Here is a 27152-nt window from a genome sequence, read left to right as displayed (position 1 = left end):
GAACAACTTAGTACTAAGACAGTTATTTTTACTGACATCTCTTTAAAATGATTTCAGATCATCTTGGATGGAGCTTGAAGGCGTCATGTAAAATGAGGTCATCCAGAAAGAAGAGGATAAAGATGGGATGATCTCATTTGTAGACAGAAATTGAAAACAAGATCAGAAGGGAAAATACAAAGCAGAACTTGGTCTGGAGTTGGTGTTTTGCACCAAAGTATAGGATTCTGAGGAGAGGGGAGAGGGTTCCGGTCCTGGAACTTGATGAACACAGTGGGGATTGAGCTGTTATGAGGAAAACTGAGAAATTTATGCATGTACAAACCACTGTATTTTACTGTTGACTAGAAACCACTAATATCCAATTAGGAAATTAAAAAAAATGTTTTCAGAAACCCTTTAAGACTCATGAAACACATTTCTACAACTGTCACTATAATGTTCAATTTTTTATTAACAAATTAAGAAGCATCTTGTTTATCAGCTATATGAAAATTCTTAAATCATCAGCAATAAGCTAGATGTGTATTGAAATTGAATCAATACATCAGGCTCTCTTGGTTCAGGTGCAAAACACACATTGCTGTGTGTGTATGTGTGGAGAAAGCTACAGTTGTGTATTGTGGTCAGAGTTGGAGGATTTATTCTCAGAAGTTGCAGGTACGTAGCACAGTACTGCTGACTGCATTTGCCAAGCAGTAAGTTATTGTCTGTTTTATGTCAGAGTTTGGACTTGATACCCTGCTCACCATTTTCTACCATCTACACTCACCTCTGTCAGACACCAGTATATTCTTTGTATAGATAATATCAGGGGCCAGGTGGTGGAACACTTGGCTGAGCGCACATGTTACAACATTAAGGACCCAGGTTCAAGCCCTCAGTCCCCACCTGCAGGGGGAAAGCTTTGTTAGCAATGAAGCAGGGCTACAGGTAGGTGTCTCTCTTTCTCTCTTTCTCTCTCCCTCTCTGTCTCCCCCTCCCTTCTCCATTTTTGACCATCTCTATCCAATAAATAAATAAATATAATGATTTTTTTAAAAAAGATGTAATACCATCATGGGATTTTTTTCCCCTGTCTTTTTTGACTTATTTAAATTAGTAACAGCTAGATAATCCAAGCTGCTTGTCTTTATTTCCCTCAAATCTTGGGTAATACCAAAAAAAAATAATAATCTCTAATTTGAGAGCAAGCAACATGGAAGCATGAACCTAATGTCATCTTCCATGTTGTTCTCAGCTTTACTCAGACACGTCCCATCACCAGAGAGCAATGACAGTTGGCCTGCGGGGAACATATGGCCATGTGGTCTGACCCGGCCAAGGGAAGGAACAGTGGGGGAGACTTGAAATCCAATCCATCTAAGAACTTTCTTTTCACAGCAATTTTAAGTGTTGGTTGTTAAATTGGTAACTTCGTCAGGGGAAAAAAGGTTCCCAGTCCCTGTCCCTTGTGTTTACATGCCAGTGGGGCCAAGACATTCTTCTGTGTCCCAGAGCAGTTTTACTTGGTGTAGGAGAGCTTCTGTCAAACCTATTACATTTACTGATTTATGTGACTCTTTCATTCCATCGATGGTGAAATACAGAGCCTGTTTTATTTATCATCACACCCTAGGGGTGGCGAGCATTGAGTAACAACCGGTGGAATTTGGGGCAGCGGTTAAGCTCTAATTTAATAGCCACCGACTGAAACAGTGATGTCAGACATCTCTTATTAAGACTCCTGTGTCTGGAGTGTAGTTCCAAGCGCTTTGCATCTGTTGCCTTTAATCCCTACATAAATTCTTGTTGTTTACAAATCATCATCCACCTCTCCCTCTGTACTTTGTAGAAACAGAAAAGAAGGCTTAACAGGACCAGATTTCTTTTTCCCTGTAGTCACACCAATGAGCATAAGTTGGAGTCAGTATTCAACAATATCCTTGATTTCAGTAAGCCTACATGTGAGAAGCAAACCGGGTGTATGGGGGCTTTGCTGGCGCTGTGTGTTTGACAAATCGTCTATGCATATCGATCTGAGAACATGTGCCAGAATCCAGAGATTCTGGAATAATCCAGTGGAAGACAGCTCAAAATGAGAAGGCTGGAAACCAATGTCCCTGATATCTTTGTGATATCTTTGTGGCTGCTTTGCTCTCTTATGAGAGAGCGTGCACGCGCGCGCACACACACACACACACACACACACACACACACACACACCTTCTAGATACAGAATTATATATATATATATCTTTCTCCTAATTTTGTTTGCCTCTTCCTGAAAAAACACAAACTACACTTGCATCTGTCTTGTGGTATTTACCTCAGAGGCCTCAGAATGAAGCAGCCAGTGACCATGTCAGAGACAGATGGGAAGACAACTGGAAGGACAGAGTCCTTGCCTGTCTCTAGGAAATATAACCTGATAAGCCCCTCTTGCCCAGAAACTGGAATGCTGCTAGTATCCATTATCTTCTGGGAATAGAGTTCCCCAAATTTGTTGCTTACGGCAGCAAACCAAGAACACTGTGGCCTTTTTCACTGGCTTATATCCTGTTTGTATGCCAAGTTGTATACTTAAACTCTGCAGTACTGTATTCCATAACAAAGTTCCTCCACTATACTGTTTTTTTCCAAGATAAACACTCTCCTTTATATGAACCTCATCCTCCTTAGGTCCAAGGACATATCTTAGCAACCATCAATCTTTTTCAGCCATGGTCCACAGTAAGAGATAAGACTTACCTAAAAACATAACTGCTAAGAATAACCTTTATTCTGTTTTTTTTTCCTTTATTTTTTTTTTAATTTTATTTATAAAAGGGAAACATTGACTAAATGAAAGGACAAGAGGGATACATCTTCACACAATTCCCACCATCAGAACTCTATATCCCATCCCCTCCCCTAATAGCTTTCCATTCTTTAACCCTCTGGGAGTATGGACCCAAGGTCATTGTGGGATGCAGAAGGTGGAAGGTCTGGCTTCTGTAATTACTTCCCCGCTGATCATGGGCGTTGACAGATTGATCCATACTCCCAGCCTGTCTCTCTCTTTCCCTAGTGGGGAAGGGCTCTGGGAAAGAGAATCTCTAAGACACATTGGTGGGGTTGTCTGTTCAGGGAAGTCTAGTCGACATCATGATAGCATCTAGGACCTGGTGGTTGAAAAGAGAGTTAACATACAAAGCCAAACAAATTGTTGACCAATCATGGACCTAAAGGCTGGAATAGTACAGATGAAGAATTGGGGGGTCTCTGTTTTGTAGATAGCTAGTAGGCATATTTTAGTTATATTCCAAAGGGCCTGTGGCTATACTAGTGTTGTTTGTTTGTTTTTCCTGAACCTGAAATCTGATATGCAGGTGGATCCTACTTATTTTCTGGGGAAATGATGTCATGGCTGGAAGAAGGACCAGAAAGCTGGATCAGGGAAGAGAGTAGCTCCCAAACATGGGAGAGGTGTATAAATATTGTTGACTGTAACCCCCATCAATATGATCTGATCTGGGGCCCATATTCAGCTTAGGAGCCTAGTGACCTCTGCATCCCTGTAGATCTGAGCTCACATTCTGTGTTCATAAGCAGCAACGTTCCAAGCTTCCCCAATTCAGGACCCATCTTCCTCAGGTGCAACATAGAGTATATTGTCCAGACTCCCTTTGGAGGATGGAACAATCTCTATCATTATTGATCCAAGTTGAGGGCAAGGTCCTATAGGGACCCACAAAGGGATCTATTATGTTGTTCCGGATAGAAATGACCGGTAACAATGGAGAGAGGGATTTATTCAAGGTCTAGGCCCATCATGTCTGTTTGGGAATCTCAGGACTCCCCGATTAGGGCCCCAGCTGATAGGGTGGCCTGATAGTGACTAAAGAGTCATCTTTAAAGTATGCCAGTCTCTTGTCCTTATTCAGCTTTTGCAGTCCTTGCTTTGATGAGGTTAGCTTTGGAGTGAGTGAATTGTAATAGTAAGTAGGTGAGGAGGGTATCTAAGTCTAAGTAGACGTTATTTCATTATGAACTTGATAATGACTCACTACAGACTATTTTGTATTTTTGCTTTCAGGTATATATTTTGCCCTAATTTATGGATACATGTGAACATATACTCTATCTTATGTGACCTGGTCTATATCTAGGTTTTGGGACTTTTTTAGGAAGTGAACTTCCTGGAATGGAATGTGAGAATGAAAGTAAAAGTCTCACCCAAGTAATTGGGTGAAGGGTTGACATTCCACGCCTGACTTCTCTGGACACAGTCTGAAGTGAAACATGCTGAGGTGGTAGTCCTTGCTTGATTAGGATGGGATCAGTGCATGCAATATCATTTGGTGTGAATTGAGAGCAGCATATAGGAAAGTGAGCCCTACTCTAGAGGTTCCAGGACTGGGGGAAATCTAGGCTCTGTAGAGGAAGCTGGAGTTTCTTGCTGTCTTTAGGGTTTAAGAAGACAATAGATAGTTATTGCTATAATCACATTGTTTGGCAATTGGGTTAACTTTGACATATCCCTTTGTTAGGATTTTCTGTATTATACACATCACCATAATTTATGTCCTTTGACATTATTTGTATATAGCTGTGCCACCGGTTGCTTCTGTTCTCCCTGGTCTAGGCTTTTAAGAAAGTCAGCATATCAAAGACTCAACCTTTGTATTAAAAAGACTCAGTCTGTGATTTTAAAAGTTTGAGACATTCGATCAATTTTCCCTTCTCATATTAATTAAATAGTGGTTTGTGTGACTACAAATTAATAGAAGTGTACCTAAACACCATTCCCACCACCAAAAGACTTTGTCACATCTCCCCCACACACCCTGCCCTGTGACACTGAACATACACCCTCACCCTCAACCCAGGTTTTTTATTTTGGTGCCCTACTCCAAATTCAGCCAAATCCTGCTTTGAGTTTCCCTTTCTGTTCTTCTTTCTCAACTTCTGTTGATGAGTGGGATCATCCCATACTTATCTTTAACTTTCTGACTTAGCTCACTTAACATAATTCCTTCTAGCTTCATCCAAGATGGGTCAGAGAAGGTCGGTTCATTGTTCTTAATAGCTGTGTAGTATTCCATTGTGTATATAGACCACAACAATCTCAGCCACTTATCTGTTGTTGGGTACCTGAATTGCTTCCAGGTTTTATCTATTATGAATTGTGCTGCTATGAACATAGTTGTACACATTTCTTTCTGGTTGGGTATTATGGAGTCCTTGGGGTATATCCCCAGGAGAGGAAGTACCGGGTCATATGGAAGGTTTATGTTTGGCCTTGTGAGAATTCTCCAGACTGCTCTCCACAGAGGCTGGACCAATTTACATTCCCACCAGCAGTGCAAAAGGGTTCCTCTGTCCCCACAGCCTCTCCAGCATTTGTTGCTGCTGTCCTTTTTGATGTATGCCATTCTCACAGGAGTGAGGTGGTATCTCAATGTTGTCTTAATTTGCATTTCTCTGACAATCAGTGACCTAGAGCAGTTTTTCATATGTTTGTTAGCCTTTTGGATATCCTCTGAGGTGAATGTTTTGTTCATATCCTCTGCCCATTTTTGGATGGGGTCATTTGCTTTTTTGCGGCTAAGTTTGCTGAGCTCTTTATATATTTTGGTGATTAGTTTCTTGTCTGATGTCTGGCATGTGAAGATCTTCTCCCATTCTGTGAGGGGTCTCTTTGTTTGTTTAATAGTTTCTTTGGCTGTGCAGAAGCTTTTCAATTTGATATAGTCCCATTGGTTTGTTTCTGCTTTAGTCTTCCTTGCAATTGGGTTTGTTTCATCAAAGAAGTCCTTGAGGTTTAGGTGGGAATGTGTTCCACCCATGCTTTCCTCTAAGTACTGATAGTTTCTGGTCTAACATCCATGTACTTGATCCATTTGGAGTTGATTTTTGCTTCTGGTGAGATAAGGTGGGAATAACCTTTGTTCTTAATAAACACGATAAATAAAGAAATACTTTTCTATTTCTTTTTTAAATTATTTTTATTATCATTATTTATTGGATATAAATAGCTAGAAATTAAGGAGGGGGTAGAGAGAAAGAGAGACACCTGTAGCTCTGCTTCACCACTCGCAAAGCTTCCCCCCTTCAGGTGGGGACCAGAGGCTTGAACCTGGGTCCTTGTGCATAGTAACATGTGCACTCAACCAAGTGTGTCACCACCTGGCCCTAACTTTGCTATTTCTTTTGAGCTCTTCCTATAGGCCCACAACATTAAGTTATGATTCTCAGTCTGAAGACAATAATCTATTCTGGGGTATTCTCCTTAATGTAGGGGTGAACTAAAAGAATCCTGTCTAATAGTCATGAGCAAAAGTGCCTATTTATTATAAGAAAGCTGGTAGTAGGTCTCCGGTCCTACAGCCTCACTGTGCATAAGAGTTAGCTGAAAGGACTGCTGGGAATACCTAGACCCCTAGTCTCCACACCCAGGATTTGGTGTGAGATACTATGAGCAGCCTAGAACTTCGTATATCTGACAAGACACTGGGGGGATATTGATGCTGCCGGTTTGGAGAATGTGGTTTGCGAGTACTGGTGAGTGTGTACTGAGGATGTCTAAAGGGTTTCCTTCACATCCGTAGTTCTGATAAGAGACTTGGGGTTCCTTACAGGGTGCCTGGTGGCAATTCAAGATAAAGGTTTGTGAGACTGGTTTTAAATTACCACTGAGTAAATAAAGGCAGCAAAGATAACACTTCATCTACAAGTTGCTTCTATCTCCCATAGGAGAGAGCACAGTGATTGTTGTCAACAGTGAAACTTAAGTGTTGAAAAGACTGTGTTTCAGATATTGGGATGTAATTCTGCCACTCTGGCACAAAGCTTCATTATTTATAAAGTGGCATTTGATAGCACTTCATGGTGCTCCTAATATTCTAAGAATTAAATGTATTAAATGATGAAGGCTGCAGCATATTGATTTATAATTCATGGCATGCATAAGAGTTTTCCAATAGTTTAAAGTCAAGTCCTTGAATCCACTTATACTCAGAACCTCCTTGTCAACCCCGCCACCTTCTGCAGCATTCCCTAGACATGTCAGAAAATAGTGCTTATTGATGCTAAAAATACCAGCTCAGAAATATCTGGCTCTGCAATATTTTCTTTTACTTAAAAAACAACTTGTTTCTTTTATTATTATTACTTTTTATTGGGGGGGTTAATGGTTTACAGTGGACAGTAAATGCAGTACTTAGCACATGTGTAACATTTCTCAGTTTTCCACATAACACTCTAACCCCCACTAGGTCCTCCTCTGCCATCATGTTCCAGGACCTATACCCTCCCCCCACCTCAGAGTCTTTTACTTTGGTGCAATATGCCAACTCCAGTCCAAGTTCTGCTTTGTGTTTTCCCTTCTGTTCTTGTTTTTCTACTTCTGTCTATGAGTGAGATCATCCATATTCATTCTTCTCTTTCTGGCTGATCTCACTTCACACGATTCCTTCAACCTCCATCCACGATGAGGTAAAAAATGTGAAGTCACCATTTTTAATAGCTGAATAGTATTCCATTAGGAAAACACCAATTTCTGTGTAGACTTGCCGAAATAACTTTTGGTTCGTTTTAATAGACAGGTTGTGTAAAAACCTCATGTCCTCCAAAAGTGAAATTCAAAGATGGATTGAGACATTGAGAAATTCTAAGGGACCCTCTTCACTGCTTTATACTTAAGGGAAATGTGTGGCTAGAACTCTGTTCTAAGCCCTGAGACTTACAGGGTCACTGATGCTACTGTTCCCTCTAGGCTCCAGTGGTCTTTTGAAGTGCAAAGCTAGAACTTTCTAAGTTCTGCATACGAAAGTTTCCTGACCTTACAGAGGTCCCGCAACAGGGCTGTCAATGAGGCCCTGGGTACTGAGCCTGAGTCTCCAGTGCATAGTGGTGAGATGTGTAACTCAGTCCCTTTTTAATATCCACAATCACATGAACCTAGAACAACCATTCTCTTTAAAGATATATTTATTTATTTATTTATTTATTATTGGGTAGAAACAGAGAAGAATTGAGAGGAGAAGGGGAGATAGAGAGAGATAGAGACAGAGAGACACCTGCAACCCTGCTTTGCCATTCCTGAAGCTTTCCCCCTGCAGGTGGGATCCACGGGCTTGAACGTGGGTCCTTGTGCACTGTAACTTGCGCACTCAACCAGGTGTGCCACCATGCAACCCTCATGTGTAAGATTTCTCAGATTATTCTAAGTTCCTCTTGCATAAAGTAAAATCACTTCATAGGAACCCTTGTATTATATCTTGGCTACTAACATCCCTGGTTTAATTCTAAGTTGACACAAACTATAAATACAGTATTGACTTGTTACCTTAATTACCTTCAGAGAAACAATAAACACTACATTCAGATATCACTGGGCTTTTGGAAAGATTGCAATGAGGGAAAAAGGAATTGTCTTTATATCAGAGAGATTCAATTTGTGTTTATCTCCACAATTATGCACTGAACTCCCTAAGGGAGTTTTTAGTGTTATTGTTTTTATTTCCTTATTTTCACATAGTGAGAAAAATGGTCAAATCAAAAGGTAGAAGATATATACCTTTTTTTTTAAAGCAAGTATGTGACTTTGATTTGTTCCTTGTGGATTTTAGCTTTACTTTTAAAGAATGATTTTTAAGGGGCCAGATAGATGCTCCCTCTTCTCTCCTCCCCCACCCCCCTCACTCCCTCTCACCCTCTTACCCTCTCCTTCTCTCTCTCTCTCTCCCTCCTCTCCCTCTCTCCCTCTCTCTCCCTTTTTTTCTCTCTCCCTCTCTCTCTGTCTCCCCCTTTCTCTCTCCCTCTCCCTCTGTCTCCCCCCTTTCTCCCTCTCTCTCTCCCTCCCTCTCCCCCCTCTTTCCCTCTCTCACTCTTTCTCTCTCCCTCCCTCTCTCTCTCCCTCCCTCTCCCCCTCTCTCTCTCCCTCTCTCTCTCTCCTTCCCTCTCTTCCTCTCTCTCCCTCTCCCTCTCTCTCTCTATCTCCCCCTCTCTCTCTCCCTCTCTCTCTCTCCTTCCCTCTCTTCCTCTCTCTCCCTCTCCCTCTCTCTCTCTATCTCCCCCTCTCTCCCTCTCCCTCTCTGTCTCCTCTCTCTCTCTCTCCCCCCCTCCCTCTCACTCTCTCCCCCCTGTCATTTGCCTCCAGGGTTATCACTGGGGCTTATCCTGCATTATGTATCCCCTGCTTTTTAGCCCCCCCCCCCTTTTTAAAATTTTGGATAGGACAGAGAGAAATTGAAAGAGGAGGGGAAGATAGAAATGGCAAGAGAAAGACAGACACCTGTGGACCTGCCTCACTGTTTGTGCAACTTTCCCCCTGCAGGTGGAAAGCCAGGGTCTCTAACTGGGCTCCTTGAGCAGGCCTTTATGCTTCCTGCTATGTGCACTTAATCCATGCGCTACTGCCAGGCCGCCTCTCTCTCCCTCTATAATTCCCTTACCCTCTCAGTTTCTGTCTCTATCCAATAAATAAAGATAATAACGATATAAAAATGGAATCTTAGCAATGAAAATTATGGAGAGCATTCACACACACACACACACACACACACACACACACACTCCTTGCACACTCTGTTCCGTTCTCACTACCAGCTCCATTCCCACCATCACAACCCCTAGGAATCTCACAGTATCTTGTGTGGAATCAACCTGACCCTCAACTCTAGGACCAGGCATAGGGCAACAACGTCATAGTTTTCACTATTTCCAGTGTTCCAGGAGGTGGCACAATGGATAAATCACTGGACCCTCAAGCATGAGGACCTGAGTTCTGTCCCTGACGGCACATGTACCAGAATGATGTCTGGTTCCCTCTCTCTCTCTCTCTCTCTCTCTCTCCAATCTTTTTCATTAATAAATAAATAAAATCTTTTAAAAAGAAGGAGATATTCACTATTTCCAAATTAAATAGTTCTTTCTTTTTTTTTTTAATTGCCATCAGGGTTATCTCTGGGGCTTAATGTTAGCACTACAAATCCATCCCTCCCAGTGACCATTTTTGCCTTTTTATTTTTTTTTTCCTTTTCATCTTTCTACTTCTACTATTTGACAGAGAAATTGAAAAGGGAGAGGGCAATAGATAGGGAGAGAGGAAAGGGAGATACCTGAGGACCCCTTCACAGTTTGTGAAGTGTCTTCCTACAGGTGGGGAGCCTGGGGCTTGCTCAAACCTGGGAAAGGAGGGATGATAAGGGGAGGGGACTGGTATTAGTATTGGTACAGCCAATTGGTAATAATAACAAGGGTAACACAGAGATATAACAGGTTTCCACAGCCTTTCAACCCTCCCCCTCTCTTCATGGCCCTAACATTTCAGTAATGATCTCTACATTACAACCTCACAGGACAAAATGAGAAAGTTTTAGTGAGTAGAAATAGAAAGGAACTGACACTAACTGGACTTCTCTTTTCTACGACTACTCTCTTCTCCCTAAAAACGAATAATAAGTGTACTCCAAAAAACTCTTAGCAGTCAAAACTTGTCAAAAAAGGTGGGGGGGGGGAGTGGGTAGTGGTACACAGGGTTAGGCACATATAGTACTAAGCACAAGGACCCATGCAAGGATGCTGGTTTGAGCCCCTGGCTCTTCACCTGCGGGGGGGGGGGGGGTGGTCACTTTACAAGCGGTGAAGCAGGTCTGCAGGTGTCTCTCTCCCCCTCTCTATCACCCTTCCTCTCTCAATTTCCTTCGGTACTATCCCCAAACTCCAAAAAAAAAAAAAAAAAAAAAAAGTCACAGGAGCAGTGGATTCATAGTGCAAGCACCAAGCCCCAGAGAAAACAAAATCACACAAACAAACAAAAACAGAGACTCAAGGAACCAGAGGGAGGTGCACCTGGTTAAGAGCACACCTTCTACTGCACAAGGACCTGGGTTCAAGTCCCTGGTCCTCACCTGCAGCAGGGAAGGCTTCATGAGTGGAGAAGCAGGGCTACAGATGTCTCTCTGTTTCTCTTCTTCTCTGTCTCCTCCTTCCCTCTCAATTTCTCTCTGTCTCTAATAAATAAATAAATAGATTTTTTTAAAAAACAGAGATTCTCATGTCTGAGGTTCCAAAATTCCAAGTTCAACCCTCTACACTGCTATGAGCCAGAGCTGAACACACCTCTGGTAAATAAATAAATAAATAGATAAATAAAGCAAACATAAAAAAGAAAAAAAAGTATTAATTATATCCTGACTAGGTAGGTACTGGTGGTCAAAATACCATGATTTCCTGCAAAATTGAAATAAACCACTTTACAAAAATGTTTCCCCCTTAGGGATTCAGGTGGTAGCACAGCAGGTTAAGTGCACATGGCGCAAAGCACAAGGACCGGCATAAGGATTCCGGTTCGAGCCCCCAGCTCCCCACCTGCAAGGGGGTCACTTGCTTCACAAGTGGTGAAGCAGGCCTGCAGGTGTCTACCTTTCTCTTCTCCTCTCTGCCTTCCCCTACTCTCTCCATTTCTCTCTGTCCTATCCAACAAAGACGACATCAATAAAAACAATAATAATAACTACAACAATAAAACAAGGGCAACAAAATAAATGGGAATGAATAAATAAATATTTAAAAAATGTTTCTCCCTTACTAATAGAACTTTAGAAGCATAATTCAGATTTCTGTGACCAAGAAATCCTCTTTCTGATCAGTGGCCTAAGCTGCACTATTCTGCTTTGAAGGGATCTGTGACAAATGTCTCTGACTCTGCTACCTCTCATTGTGTTGGGGGCATGATGAAAGGCAGAGGGTTTCCCAAAAGCAGAGGGGCAGAGATATTGAGGTGGAGATGAATCCTGCCAGCACATGTTTCTGTAGACTTTGAGATCAGGACAGATGACAAGGTGAAAACTGCCTGTGGATACTGAGCAGACAGAGGCGGATATAAACCTGGCTTTCTGGGAGCCGCTGTGCAGAATCTGCAGAGTTGCTGGCCTTCCTGATCAGTGTTAAAGAAGAAAGGATTCAGGTGAACGCTATGCTGACCATACTCTGAAAATACTACTGACTTGCCGGGACATTTGCTAACACAGGAAGCTTTGGGGTAGACATTTTAAACAGAATTTATCACAGTGCAGAGAGCGCACAGTCAATGCACCCGACTGGATAACACAGGCCATAACTCATTTCTTCTTGTGATAATGGGTAGAAACCTTTCAGAGTTCCTGTACTGCACTAAAGTCCAGGACTCTGGGGCGGGGGGAGTGTTCAGTCCTGGAACATGATAGTGTAGGAGAACCTAGGGAGCTAGAGTGTTATGTGGAGAACTGAGAGAAGTCTCACATGTACCAACTGCTGTGTTTTACTGTTGACTGTACACCACTAGTCCCTCCAAGAAAAAAGAGAAAGAGAGAAAGAAAGAAAGAAGAAATGAAAGAAAGAAAGCACGAAAGAAAGAAAAGAAAGGAAGAAAGAGAGAAAGAATGCGGGAGTTGGGTGGTAGCAGAGCAGGTTAAGTGCAAGTGGCATAAAGCACAAGAACTGGCATAAGGATCCCGGTTCGAGCCCCTAGCTCCCCACCTTCATAGGAGTCGCTTCACAGGCGGTGAAGCAGGTCTGCAGGTGTCTGTCTTTCTCTCCCCCTCTCTGTCTCCCCTTCCTCTCTTCAGTTTCTCTCTGTCCTATCCAACAGCAACGATGACATCAATAACAACAATAATAATAACCACAACAATAAAACAACAAGGGCAACAAAAGGGAATAAATAAATAAATATGTAAAAAGAAAGAAAGAAAGAACATTTTGGGATAGACATTTAAATCAGAGTTTATCATAGTGCAGAGAGTCTTGGAATCAACACGGGTGACTGGGTAACAGGGTTCATAACTAATTTCTTGTGATAATGGACTAGTTTAAACTGAGCCAACCCCTGCCCCCTTCAGTCGAATTTACTGCCTGTTACTCTATTGTCTTAACATGTGTTCAGGTAAACAATCTTAGGCTTGATTCCTCAACCTTCTAGTGTCTTTAATATGTGCATCTGAAAAAAATGTCAATGGAAACTGGCCCACTACTGACAGGCACAACTGATTTCAGGAGTGCAGCAACAGTAATAAAAGAACAGAAACATTTTTACAGCCACGCTACTCCATGGGATGAATGAATAACTGATCGTGATATCTGATATCGATCTACTCTACCTGACTGTGTGCTGAGGAACTTCATTAACATACTTCTTTTATGAAAACTCTGCCCCCAAATAACAGAGTGGATTTAACAAAGAAAAGACTTAACCCAGGACCAGGCAGCTAGGGAGAAATGAAGTTGGCCTTGAAATCTGAGGAGACCTGTCTTATTTCTGATAGTCTGCTGCAGAGACACCGAGGGCCCTGGCTATCTGATCTACTTTGAGGCATGATCTCCAGTTACTGGGATATCTGTTTTCCACTCAGGGTCCCAGGCATATGAGAGAAGAAAGAGGAAGAAGGTTAGAGAAGGAGTTTGTGTTCTTGTCAGAAAGGAAGGGCAGGTGGAAAAGGTCTGAGGGAAGAGCAGTGATTGTCACTGTTCCTGATTTATCTGAACAGGATTCTTGGGGATGGGAGTGGAGTGGGGGGGGATAGGAGAAAGTCATCAGATTCTGTCTGTCTGAATGTGATAGATCTCTTGTTGGTTGTAATTACTGGCAAAACTAAAATCTGAAAAGTAGGCTAAAATACTGGGATACCAAAGAACATTTCTTTAATATTTATTTATTTATTGGATAGGATAGAGAGAAATTGAAAGGGGGAGAGAGATAAAGAAGGAGAGACACCTGCAGCTCTGCCTCACCAGCATGCAGGTAATATTTCTTCCTCACTCTCTCTTTTTTCTTTTTTGCCTCCAGGGTTATTGCTGGGGCTCCACTGCTCCTTGAGGTTATTTTCCCCATTTTGTGTAGCCCTTGTTGTTTCCATAGTTGTGGTTGTTATTGTTATTGTTGCTGTTGTTGTTGTTGGATAGGACAGAGAGAAATCAAGAGTAGAGAGGAAGACAGAGAGGAGGAAAGAAAGACAGACACTTGCAGACCTGCTTCACTGCAAGACCCCTGCAGAAGGGGAGCCGGGTGCTCAAACCAGCATCCTTGCATGAGTCCTTGTGCTTCACACTATATATATGGCCTTAACCCCGTGCACCATCGCCCAGCCCCCTACTTTGCATTTTTCTAATGATAAGTTATGATGAACGCCTTGCCTTCTCTTATATTTGTTGGCCACTGGTCTTGTTCTGTGGTAGTATGTATCCTTAGATTCTCTGTCCAGTTAGAAAGGGAGATTGCTTGTTTGTTGTTTTATTAAATCTATTAAAACACATGAATTGCCCCTATATTTTTATGTTAAGGCCTAATTTGATACATGATTTAGAAATACCATCTCTCATTCAGTTAGTTGCCTTTTCTCTTTGAAGGCGGTTTATCCAATTATGTAGACACTTTTTAAGTTGATGGAGTCCCGTGTGTGTGTGTGTGTGTGTGTGTGTGTGTGTATATATATATACACATATATATCAACAAGGAAAACACATTCAGAAGCACAGCTCCTATACCAGTGCTCACCAGCTTAGTGAATGGAGGTATTTTTGACTGAGTTTGGGAAATTTCCTTGTCCTAACCTGTTATGGCCTGGAGGATCCATTTTCCTGGTGATAATATGAATTGCTTTCCAGATTTGTAAAGATTAAATGTAATCGCACATGTGAAAATGTCAAGCAGCAGCTGAGAGTCGTGGGCTCTGAGAAGGAACTGCTTCCCTGTTTGCGTTGAATTTTAAACTCAGAATAGCACAGAAGGACATTCATTACTTTCATTACTTTGTGTCTTTATGAGATGACCTATCACACTTAACACACTTACCCTCTTTGATTTGGTGTACAAAGTGATACTGTGAGATGAAGTTAGTTTGTTTTCTCTTCCTCCATCAATGCTGCTGACATTCACACACACACACACACACACACACACACACACACACACACACACACATCAAATTTGGATACTATTTTGAAATCTTCTGCCCCTAATGCCTATCCTTTCTTGCCCCCTATAGACATCATGGACTAAAGTTTTAATTTTAAATTTCCCTAGTTGTTAGCTGTTTCTATTTAACTACTTATTTTTACTAGAGCACTGCTCACTGCAACTCTGGTTACAGTGGTACTGGGGGATTGAACTTAGAACTTTGGAGTCTCTGGCATGAAGATCTTTTTGCATAACTATTATACTGTTCCCAACCTATAGTTGTTAGTCTTGAATTTACATCTTGGGCAGAATCACTTTTCAAAAAAGCAAGAAGATATAAATGTTCCAAATGCAAAAGCCAGTTAACATTTCCAAGTTAAACAGTGAATTCCTAATGCCCGTATTATTATTATACAGACTAATTCTGTATAGTTTACTTTAAACTTATTTATTTACTGTACTGTTACTTTTAATTTGTAATTTGATCTATTTAAGTGATACATATGCAATTATCTTATAGATAATTAAATAAATTCTTTTACATAATTGAAATATTTTATAATTATAGGTAATAAGCAATATACATAAAATCAAAATGTAATTTAAAGTTTTTGTGCCTCTGTGCACATTAGAATACATATAAGATGTTTTAATAATATAGAAATATATGTCTGTTCAAATAACTTGCTAACCCTATAACTCAATTATATAAATGTAATTTAATTTTATATATTAATATAATCAACACATCTCTACAGTAGGATTAGAAGATGAGGAACATAGTTTTCCCCTATGTAACTAAAAGATTCTAGGTAAAGCACAAAACTGGATCTTATTTACAAAAACATCTTTTAATTTTATATGCACCTAACATTATTTTATTCTCCAAAATGAGGTTTTTTTTCAGAAAATTTTATGAATGCTGCTATAGTTCAGTAATTAATATAAGGAAAGTGAGTCCTTTGACAACTGAATTTGTCATTCCTTTGAAAAGAGGTTAGTCTGAGAGAATTCATTCATCTCTAAGTTTGGGGATCTAAGTTGAAAGCCCCAAATTTGATATTTCCATCCTTACTCTCTTTTCATTTTTATGTGGTGCTCCAGGAAACATCTATCAAAATCTGGGTCTGACTTTCTAGGTTGAAGCAAAAAGTCTAGAAGCATATCCATCATAGATCAGAGGACACCTCGGTCACCTGGCACATACACAGGGACACAAAGCTCTCCCTAAGTCCATTTGCTAGAGAAATGTGAGGGTTGTAGCACGACTAGAACACAGGAAAGTCTCACCATCCCTGACAGTGTTTGCTGTCTTATTACTCCATGTTTTAAACAGCATCTCTGATAAGCTGCTCCTATACAGAGTATAAATCTGATATAGTGGCTTTTGGAGAATAGTGAGGTAGTACTGATACCAAGATATCAATGTTGGATTTTACAGTGAGAATATGATAATGTTCTATTATATCATCTTGGTAGTCAAATTACTAATTCCTTAAAATTATTTTCTTTCTTAAAAAGGATCACTTTCTTTTATTTTAATAAGGGTGGGAGGGAGGGAGAGAGAGGAAGAGAGAGAACCAGCCAGAAAGCCCTGCTCAGCTCTGGTTTATATTGGTTTATATTGGTGCTGCGGACTCAAATTGGGATCTCTGGGCTTTGGGCATGAATATCTGATGCTGTAACATTATATTCCTGATAAGCATTATCAATAATATTATCAAAGAATGCCCTTTGTCAGGGACAGAATGACACCTTCTGCAAAGGAAGCCTACCTCTAACAAAACTTGGACTTCACTTTCCCTTACTAATGGAGCTGGTTCAAAACTGAATGAACACCTAGAACGTACCGAAAAAGAACAATGTTGCAACTGACCAGGTGCCAGTCTTTAATTTTCCGGATTACATGAATGCTTTTTATACATCCTGTTTCTATGTCCTTTCATTATTGGTAAGTGTATTGTCTTGGCAGAGCAAATACAGATTTGAACCACAGAATTGCTCTTATCTTAAGAGTTTTTCATCCAGAGTTCCCACAATTTTCTTAACTCCTTTCCTTTTATTAAACAAATTAACTCAAACACATGCACTATTACCCTCCAGTGCCCTTTGTACTTAGAAATGTGCTACAAACACCAAAATAGTTGAGCTATGAAGGAGGTGCTCTGTGTTACTGAAAGTTTACCACTGAGAGGTCAGGACTAGTTAAAGGCACTTCTTCTTCTTCTAGCATTTGCCCTTCTTCCGTAGCCAGTCAACAGCATCAGGTTGAGCCTGATGTAAAGTTTCGAGACCTCCTTTGAATCTGGAGAGGTGGCAGTCGTTGACTATGTGGGTCATAGTCTGTCTGTAGCCGCAGGGGCAGTTCGGGTCATCTCTGGCTCCCCAGCGATGGAACATGGTGCACCGGCCATGGCCTGTTCGATAGCGATTGAGGAGGGCCCAATCGTAACGTGCTAGGTCAAAGCCGGGTTGACGCTTGCAGGGGTCTGTTATGAGGTGTTTGTTCTTTACCTCAGCTGACTGCCAACTCTGTTTCCAAGAGACTGGAACAGAGAAGTTCAGTGTAGGCGTAGGGGACCAGATTGGGTGACGAGACGTCGTTAACAGAAATGAAACGGAAGGATTCAGGAAATCATAGACGTATTAGAGAAAGACTCAAATAGCTCATTATGAGGTCTCTGTAGGAATCGCAGCATAAATTGGACAGGGTAGTGCTTGCACTAAGAATACACTGCTCCTGGTGACCATTTTTCTCATTTTTGTTGCCTTTGTAGTCATTGTTGTTTTTATTGTTAGATAGGACAGAGAAAATTCAAGAGAGGAGGGGAAGACAGAGAGAGGGAGATAAAGAAAGAAACCTGCAGACCTGCTTCACTGCTTGTCAAGAGACCCCCCTCTGCAGGTTGTGAGCTGGGAGTTCAAACCCAGATCCTTATGTTAGTCCTTGCGCATAACTACCTATGCATTTGTCTTATTTCAGAACCTATTTCATTTGTTGTAACAGTTTTCTTTTCCTTTGGATTCTTATGAAATAATAAATAATATGTGTTTCTTTAGTGCAGTCCCACAACAACTAGAAGAAAGACTTGCATATATCTGATTCACACTAGTGAACTGGATTTTAACAGTGCAATGTCATGATCCTACTCAAATTTTGCTAAAAGAGTAGGTCTTAAATGTTTTTCTCATAAGAAAAATGTAATGAATTGGTCCAGGCTAGTCTTCCAATGGCCTAGAGAGAAGGAGAAAGAGAGAGAGAGAAAGTGAGAGAGAGAAAAAGAGAGAGAGAAGGAAAGGAGTTGAGATGTATATAAGCTATATATTTGATTATAAATATATTTCATACATTATATATACATTTTATATCATACATTTGTTTCACATTTGAGCATGTGTACAGTTAAACCCATATCTGGTCAAATAGCCAATCTAGTCTGTAATAAGCAAACAGTCCTTTGTTGTTACCTTTCAAAAGAATTATGGTAAATTCAGCTAAATGGTAAATTTAGCCCTACTTCTCTGAAGACAGCTGCTATGTAGCAGCAAACCCTTGAAGCTCAGATTCAGGCTGAAATCCTACAGACAAATCATATATACACACCACATAGAGTACAGACTAACTCAAGGAAATAAGGAGACACACACACACACACACACACACACACAGACACACACACACACACACACCACCCAACACAAAGCAATGTCCAATAAGTACAACAATACCACCACCTGCTGGCCAGCAATAACCAGCATAATAAATGCATAGACTTCAAGACACGACTAAGCAGATTAATAGAAATGAAACGGAAGGATTCCAGGAAATCATAGACGTATTAGAGAAAGACTCAAATAGCTCATTATGAGGTCTCTGTAGGAATCGCAGCATAGTATGGAGAAGCATATTCAAGAGTTGAAAGAGTATTTCACTAAGGAGTTAGGAAACACATCAGAACAGCTCCAAACACAGTTCTCTAGGAAATTGGAAAGCATGCAGGAGTTCATTAGGCAGTTCGGAAGTGTGAAAGAAAAACTTCAAACAGCATTGCAGGGAGAGAAAGACACTTTGAATGCAGAACAAGCTCAGGAGGAAGACTTTGGACGTAGACTGTCTGATGCAGAAGAAAGAATATTAGGTTAGAAGATATCATTAGCCCACCCTTAAAACTTAAAAGATATTTTTCACAGCGCAAGTATATTGGTAATTTAACTACCATTGTACTGATAATTGACTATGTTATTTAAAAGAACATCAACATAAGAGGATTAGTGTTTTCTAAATGTTTAGGAGAGATGCAATCATCTTAAGTCAGTCATTGTTGAAGATTATGTTATTATGCCTCTGGTTAGAGTTCCTATCCAGTGAATGCCAGCACAACCCAACTCTCCAGTAACTCCAGTGAATGCCAGCACAACCCAACTCTCATTTATATTACAGTAAATTATTAAAGCTAATTATGCTCTGACATGTTCCCATGCGAAGAAGTATCTAGCTCTTAAGGATCTTATCATGAGTCATCTTATACTGGTGCTAAAACAGATTTGAAATTGCTTGATTGTTCAGCAAAGTTGTGATGCTGCCATTTCATCCTATAACTTTCTGATGTTGGTTTTTTTCAGAAGTACAAGCAGTCCTTAGAACATTAGATAATAGGGGCCAGGTGGTGGCACACCTGGTTAAGCACACACATTACAGTGCACAAGGTCCTGGGTTCAGGTCCCTGGACCCCACCTGCAGAGGGAAAGCGTGAAGGGACAGGTGGCCACCAGGAGCAGTGGGTTCATCATTCAGGCACTGCAATAACCCTGGTGGCAATAAAATAAATTGCATAGTGTGCAGTGTGCTGAGGTTGTGGAGGGGACACCGGTTTCCCATGGAGACTCCTAACCCCCGAGAGTGTTAAACACAGTGGATTGTGGGAGTTTCTCTGAGGATGTCGACTCAGATATGCAAAAACAGATTGTCAGAACAAGAAACCCAACACACCAGTCCAACACCACATTTCATTCTGTCAAAACAAAAAAGTCATGTAAATAGGTGGCAAGAAAGAAAAAAAAGACCAACAAAATAGCTCACTTCAATAGTGTGTTGCTATGCAAGTGTAGACCGAGCTTCCGGATGGTGTTTGATTTTGACAAAGATAAAATCAAAAAGAAAAAAGTAATGTTTGGGGCCAAGTGGTGGTATAGTTGGTGGAGTGCACAAGGACCCAGGTTCAAGTCCCCAGTCTCCACTTGTAGGGGGAAAGCTTTGCAGGTGGTGCAGCAGGGCTGCAGGTGTCTCTCTCTCCCTCTCTATCTCTCCTTTCTCTCGATTTCTGGCTGTCTCTATCCAATAAATAAATAAAGATAATAAAAATAATATAAAAAAGAAAAAGTAAATAAAAAATAAACTGTATAGTGCATTATGGTTAATAATAGAAAAATACCACTCCAGGAGGACAGACAGTGGTGCACCTAGTTAAGTACTCACTACAGTGTGCGAGGAGCAGGGTTCGAGCCCCCAGTCCCTACCTGCAGGAGGAAAACTTCAGGAGTGGTGAAGCAGGTCTGCAGGTTTCTCTCCATCTCTTTCCCTCTCTATCTCCCCTTCCCATCTCAATTTCTCTCTGTCTCTATCCAATAGTAAATCAATAAAATAAATATTTTTTTTAAATCACTGATACTTCATCTTTATCTTACCTCAGAAGTTATATACATAACTAAAATCAATTACTAGCTATTTTTAGTTAAAACTGAAATTATTTTCAGGTAACTTTTGTATCTTCAAATGTTCATCATTTTCCCATTATTTTCTCACACAAATTATATTGTAATATATTCTTCCCTGTACACTTTAGGACTTTTGTTCACATGGGTACATATATTCTCTCTGCATCATCTGAGAAGTTACGTAGGTCCACTTTAGGTTGAATGATATGACTATATTTCTGCAGAAAGTATCCAGCATTTTCCAATCATTTGCTTACACAAATATAGCTCTGCAATGAATGTTCATATCCTTATGTAATTACACATGATTGTAGGAAAAGAGAAAAAATCACATTAAAGGATGAGTAACATAGACTTCCCTGTGTGGGCGATTTGAGTCAGAGCCATAGCACCTCACCAGTGTGTCCTGGAACCTCGCTCCCCAAAGCCCTGTCCCAATAGGGAAAGACAGAAACAGGCTGGGGAGATGGACAGACCAGCCAATACCCATGTTCAGCAGCGAAGCAATTATAGAAGCCAGACTTTCCACCTTCTGCACTCCAGAAAGAATTTTGGCCTATACTCCCAGAGAGGGAAAAATGTTAGGGGAAGATGGACAAGAGGACTCTGAATTCCAACTCCATCAAGACCCAGAGAGACAAGAAGAGAGAGGGAAGGATAGTCAGAAGTTGTAACAGGTGTATCTGTGACTTAGGAAGAATTAAGACAAGAGCAAGAGGAAAAAATGGCAAATATATATATATGGAGAGAGAGAGGGAGGAGAGAGAAAGAGAGAGAGAGAGAGAGAGAGAAATTGTAGTCATGTCTGTGACCTTGGGAGAACCACTGCAGTTTCCAGGGGAGGGAGTGGGGACACAGAACTCTGGTGGTGGGAACAGTGTGGAATTGTACCCCTGTTATCTCATAATTTTATAAAACAATATTTAATCACTAATAATAATAATAAAACAAACAAAAAGAAAGAAATAGTGTGGTGTCCAATGGTGATTATCTTTGGGAGGTCGGTAGGTAGAGACACAGAACTTTGGTGGTGGGTGTGGTGTGGAGCTAAACGCTGTAAATTGTAACTGACCACTAATCACAAGTTTAAAAAAAGAAAAAATACAAAATACATGATGATGGCATGGTCTTATTGGTGCCTCTGGCCAACATTCTTCTGAATTGACCATAAAGATGTTTTTGTTTTTATCTTTATTATTATTATTAAGCTTGTCCCTTAAGAGTAATAAAGCAGGATACTTGGCTGTATGTCTTAAGCAGACATCACCTGAATGAATTCTTCCTCTTGCTGGCAGTTCCATCATGAGTCTCACCTCTGTACAAGAAAGATGGCAAGGATAGGGCAGAAACATCGGATATGATTAAGCTCTATTTTGAATACCTTCACTTTTCAAGACTAATTCCAGTGTGTGACACCCTATTTGTGGAAAGTTAATAGGTACAAATTCATATTTAATATAACATGTCATAGTTTATTTACTTGTTGATTTTGAAATTATTTTCCCTAGATGGTATGAATTTAGTTAGGTGTAGAAAGCAAACACTGTCCTCCCTTTGAAACCTAACATGTGGTTAAATAATTTGTTAGCTATCTAACAATTCCACAAATTGTTAATGAATACATTTCTGGTATGTGGCATGAAAAAAAAATTATACCAGTGACAGATACACTCACTTGGATTGATTTAGAGAGAGAGTGAGAGAAAGGGAAAAAAGAAGGAAAACCAAATGTCGGCTTTATGAGGACTTTTTTTTTTGCTCCTGCCTGCAAAGACAGTGAGATGCCAAGTTTCAAGGACTGTTTGCAGACTCTATGTAGGGCATGGGTACTTAATACCTCAATTGGTTAATTGCACCCAGCGAATAAAATTATATTTATTACCTTACACAAACAGCAGAGCTGGGAATGTGTGCTTACCATTTTCTCTTCAGATTGTCCAGTCCCAAAGGGACATTATTCTTATTTTAATAAGTAGAAATTCGAATAATCCCTTCTTCCTTCCCATTTCCAGAAGCTGAGCCTTCCTTCTGAGTAATTTACAACTGAAAGAAACCACTTGGCTTCCCAGACTTTTAACAAAGAAGCCCTGGCTAGGCTAGAAAGGGCACACAGATCTTAGGCTATTCAAGTCCAATGAGCTATGAAGTCCAATGTGGTGCCACAGTGCCATTTAATTACAAAAAGAGATTCTCTCTTTGTCTCTTTTTAAAACCTCTTCTCCCTATTTGACGAATATCTATTTGTACATTATTTAAGATTTAAAATCCTACAGTAAAGATTAGCCATGAGGCATCATTTCTTCCTGTATAATTTAAGTCTTCGTGCTTCCTTAAATGAAATGTAACTTTTCTGGATGGAAAGTCAGAATTATCTAGTCCAAATCCCTAGCTTGATTGAAACAGAGACTGAGGTTGGAGTCAGAACAGGAAGTCAGCAAAACCAAAAGCCATGGGATCAGAGGGAGAGGGCTATCTGGTTGCCCTAGAGGAGGGAGAGTCATATGAATACACTGTGCATTCCAAGTTTAAAACTGGAGATAAAGATGTCAAAATAGGAGGGTTCCAGCATAGTCACTCAGTAAGGTAATTAAATTCTGTAACAGCTAAGACCCATATAAGCTATGTCCTCAGAAAACTTATTTGACCATGAGTCTCTTTTTTCCCCCCAGAAATCAAATTTATTGAGACCAAGCCTTTGTGCATTTCTCTCCTTTTTACTAGTGATTTAATATTTATTTTTAAAATCATGAGATAACAGGGGTATAATTCCGCACTATTCCCACCACCAGAGTTCTGTGTCTGCATTCCCTCCATTGGCAACTTCAGTGGTTCTCCCAAGGTCACAGATATGGGTTGACTGTTATTTCTACAGCTTTCTGCCCATTTTTTTTAATAGTCTTGCCTTCTCTTTCTCTCTATGTCTCACCTACATCTATTACTACTTCCAAATGTCCTTCCTTCCTTCCTTCCTTCCTTCCTTCCTTCCTTCCTTCCTTCCTTCCTTCCTTCCATCTTCTCTTCTCCAGGTCCTGATGGAACTGACGTTCAAAGTCATTTGGCCATCTTTCCCTAATATTTCTCTCCCTCTGGGAGTCTGGACCAAAATTCTCTCTGTCCTATCCAATAAAATAAAAAAATAAATAAATAAAGGGTCACCAGGAGCGGTGTATTCATAGTGCAGGCACCACACCACACCGAGCCCCAGCGGTAACACTGGAGGCAAAATAAATAAATAAATAAATAAATAAATAAATAAATAAATATAAAGTTAAATCACATAGAAAATGCCAGGCTGGTAAAGTAGCTAGCTTGTGCTGCTTCGTCATGAGAAAGACCCAAGTGTGGATCCAACCCCTGCTGCATTACAGGAAGCTTTAGAGTCTTGATCTCTTTCATTCTCTTTCCTCTCTCTGCTTCCATCTTAAGAAAAAGGCCTTCCACACATCAAATGCATCTTATAAAATATTTCTACTAATTTGTTTGGGCTGAGAGAAATAATATAATTGGTAATCAGAGAATGAGGGATTTATTTACTTATTTATTTGCCTCCAGAGATCTCTGCTGTTTGTTAATAAGGGCCTGAGTTGCTAGAAACTTCTATAAACTGCATTGCTATAGGTTGCCCTGTTCAGTCTCCTTAGTTTGGTTGTATTTCTTTGTTTCTATTTGTGGTTGAATTCTAGCCTCGTGGTCAGAAAAGATACATTTTTATGATTTCAATATTCCCATGTTTATTAAGGCTGGCTTTGTGTCCTAACACATGGTCAATCCCTGAGAATGTTCCATGAGCATCTGAAAAAAATGTACATTCTTTTTTTGGGGGGGTGGAGGATGAAAGGCTCTGAATCTGTCGAGTTCATCTTGTCTATGACTTCACTGAAGGCCTCTTTCAAAGTTGTTTTTTAGTATCCTGATGACCTATCTCTTGCTATGAGTCTGCAGGTGTCTGTCTTTCTCTCCTCCTCTCTGTCTTCCACTCCTCTCTCCATTTCTTTCTGTCCTATCCAGCAACAACATCAATAACTACAACAATAAAACAACAAGGGCAACAAAAGGGAATAAATAAATATTAAAAAAGAAAAGGAACCAAGAAGAAAAAAATCAAATTCAAAATGGGGATGAAACTGAGAATTATATTTTCATAATGTAAAAAATGTGAATCCAGTCTAGTATAATTTAATTATATGTTATTATTTGGTGGCAAATAGAAGAAACAAAATGTTAACTGCCATGGGAAAATGTACTTTGGGAGATGGTGCAAAGGAAACAAAAATTGGGGCAGAAAAGGTGGCCACTATCAGGATCTGGAACATAGATCTAGGCACCAAATGCAGTTTAGGCACTAAACTCCCTCACTGTCTCTGACTTTCCAGTCCACTCACTTCATTCTTTCTCTGCAGACACACTTGGAAAGAGACCTATTAGTTCACAAGTCAACTGCATCAAGAATTCATCCCTAAGCTTCTGCAAATTTCATCGATTCAGATATTTCTTAGTAAATAAACAGTTAAATACACAAATTATCCATGCTGAGAAAACCTTCAAATGGACTATAAAGCAATTTCCAAAGGTTACATATTGTGTTAGCCTATTAATACAGCATTACTGAAGTTTACAGTATATATGGAACAAAGATTGTGGTCTGGGGGAATTAAGTATCGGTGTGTATAGATGTCAGAGGAAAGGAGTGTCATCAACAGCTGACAACAAGGACTTATGTAGTGACAGAAATGTTCTGAGTCTTGACCAAGTCAAAGTCAAATGTTTGGGTCCTGATATTATGCTTTAGTTGTTTTTGTTTTGTTTGGTTGGTTTTTTAACAGTGCACTGGGCAGCTCTGGTTTATGGTGGTGCAGGAGATTGAACTTCAGAGCCTTAGGCAGGAGAGTTTCTGTACAACCTTTACATTAATCTACCCCCAGCTCTGGTGCCACAGTTGGTTTTTTTGTTGTTGTTGTTGTTTTGCCTCCAAGGCTATTGCTAGGGCTTGGTGCCTGCACTACAAATCCACTGCTTCTGGAGGCCATTTTTCCCCATTTTTGTTGCCCTTATTGTCGTACTTGTTATTTTTATTGTTGTTATACCTGTTGTTGTTGTTGGATAAGACAGAGAGAAATGGAGAGAGGAGGAATGGAGAAGACAGAGAGGGGGAGAGAGAGATAGACACCTGCAGACCTGCTTCACCTTCTGTAAAGCGACCTCCTTCCTTGCAGGTGGGGAGCCAGAGGCTCAAACCAGGATCCTTATCCCGGTCTTTGAGCTTTGTGCCATGTATAACCCAGTGTGCTACTGTCTGGCTCCCCTTGCTACAGTTTTAATTGATGTCTTCTAGCAGGGAGACATGGGAGATTACAAGAAGTTCTCTGTATTACTGTAATTTCAAGTAGGTATACAATTATTTCTAAGTAAAAAGTTCAATTAGAACATAAACCTCATTTAAAGTCTTATGAACTGGGGTTTGGGAGGCGGTTTAGCAGCAGAGTGGGCTTGACCCCTGGCACCACGTGAAACAAGAAAGACAAAAGCATTTAGATCATTGCAACAGCCAGCAGTGCACAGGTCTCCCTATGTCTCATAGAAAAAGTATTGTGAACCATAGGGGTGAGTAAAAATAAGCAACCAAATGAATGCAATGGAACTACAAAGACTGAATCTGTCATCTTTTTTTTTTTTTTTTTTTTTTGTAGAGAGTTTTTTGTCTATTTGGGATCCACAGAAAGTGAAAACACTCAAGTGTCTGGAAGGGTAAGTCAACTTAAAAGAAAAGCAGAAGTGAAATGTATTCCAGATGGGACATATCTGACCATCTGACCATCACATGGATGCAGGGACATGCATACAGACAGGGCAGGGGGATGAGTGTGTGAACAGTGATGGCAGGCTGACAAAATGTCTTTCACCATGAAATCAGGATCAGACGGTGTATTTTTCTATGAGGACTTACTAAGTGGGCCTAGGGAATCCTTGTAGTGCCTGTGCACAGCTTCCCACAGTCTCCTTGGTCATCAAATGAGTCCTTCAACAGCTCACTCACTTTGCAGAAAATACTCAAGATTTTTCTCTGACAGTCTTTTCACTATCCATTCTTCACAACAGGTTGTCTTGGTCATTTTATCCTAACAGTTTGACAGATCTTGGAAGCATTAGCTCCTGTTAGTATAATTAGAGCAATGTTGGTGAACCAAAGCCAACTTAAAAAAAAAAAAGGCTTGTAGATATTGTAAGTTAGATACCATATTTACTATGACCACAAAACAAAATATAGCACAAAGATAAATAAGAAACATATAGACAGTAGCCAAGACCATTCTAGAAAACCATCTAGATAAATTAACAAACAGGAAAAGAGCCAACAAGAACATAAAGCCACCTCGAAACAAAACCAGAATGGCTATTAGCAAATCCCATTTATCACTCACCACTCTGTGAATGGCTTAAATTCACCACTCAAAAGATTCAGAGTGACTGAATGGATAAAAAAGCAAGACCCAGAGGACCAGGTGGTAAAATGGCAGGAAGCACAGGACCCATGTAA

At 40.3% G+C, this 27152-nt stretch overlaps 1 protein-coding gene across 1 annotated transcript in view; it reads left to right on the top strand.

The window, feature by feature from the left end:
- Positions 1-642: 642 nt before the first annotated feature.
- LUZP2 (leucine zipper protein 2) overlaps positions 643-27152 on the top strand; it is a 385213-nt gene continuing 358703 nt past the window's right edge. Inside the window, exon 1 of the mRNA XM_060176997.1 lies at positions 643-660. The gene's annotated coding sequence lies outside the window, so the exon portion shown is untranslated. The remainder of the gene's footprint in view (positions 661-27152) is intronic.

The sequence above is a fragment of the Erinaceus europaeus genome, chromosome 17, assembly GCF_950295315.1.
Source record: "Erinaceus europaeus chromosome 17, mEriEur2.1, whole genome shotgun sequence".
Classification (NCBI taxonomy): Eukaryota; Metazoa; Chordata; class Mammalia; order Eulipotyphla; family Erinaceidae; genus Erinaceus; species Erinaceus europaeus.
Note: the sequence above shows the minus strand (reverse complement) of the source record. Positions and strands in the feature narration are given on the sequence as shown.